This window comes from Trichinella spiralis, assembly GCF_000181795.1.
Source record: "Trichinella spiralis strain ISS 195 chromosome Unknown Scfld2, whole genome shotgun sequence".
Taxonomy (NCBI): Eukaryota; Metazoa; Nematoda; class Enoplea; order Trichinellida; family Trichinellidae; genus Trichinella; species Trichinella spiralis.
The window spans coordinates 7,723,632-7,724,301 of record NW_003526941.1 but is presented as its reverse complement, the minus strand read 5'-3'; positions in this window follow the sequence as shown (position 1 = coordinate 7,724,301).

Sequence of the window (670 nt, the reverse complement as noted above, 5' to 3'; positions counted from 1 at the left end):
TAACTAGTTTATTTGGCGTTGCACCTTTCATCAGTTTAGGCACAATAAAGTTAAAATTAATTTCCGCCTATATTTTCCTTATAAACGTGTTAAATAGTTTACATTAGTTAAACATTTATACATAAATTTATTCCGTAAAAAATTTAAATGTTAAATAAAATATAATTTTCATTCACCAAATAAATACCAAATGTAATGATTGTTAAATTAGATAAGTTTAATCCATTTTTAATTTACATTTAATCTTATAAAATGTATTTTTTATTTATTAAGTTTAAGTAGATATTTTTTAGTGTAAAAGCAGTTTTTTCCTTAAAACAATGTAACATAAAAGCAACTTTCTAGTTTAAAACAATGTAATATAAACAATTAATTAAAAGGGAAGTAATATGGTAAACATTAAATTAACATAAATATATTTATTAATTATTGATTAAAAGTGTTAATTGGGGTCTTTTTTAATTATGTAAAGATAATCGTAAACTTGGAATAAATAAAATAAACAATTTAGCTTAGGCAAGGTGCAACAAGTTTTAAATCTTTTTTTAAATAGGAATTAATCTTCCATAAATAGACTTTTTATTAATCCGGAACATGTAGGAAAGCACTGTACTAAGCATGAGATTAATTTTACTATGCTAATTAGAAAAATTAAAATGCAACGTAGATG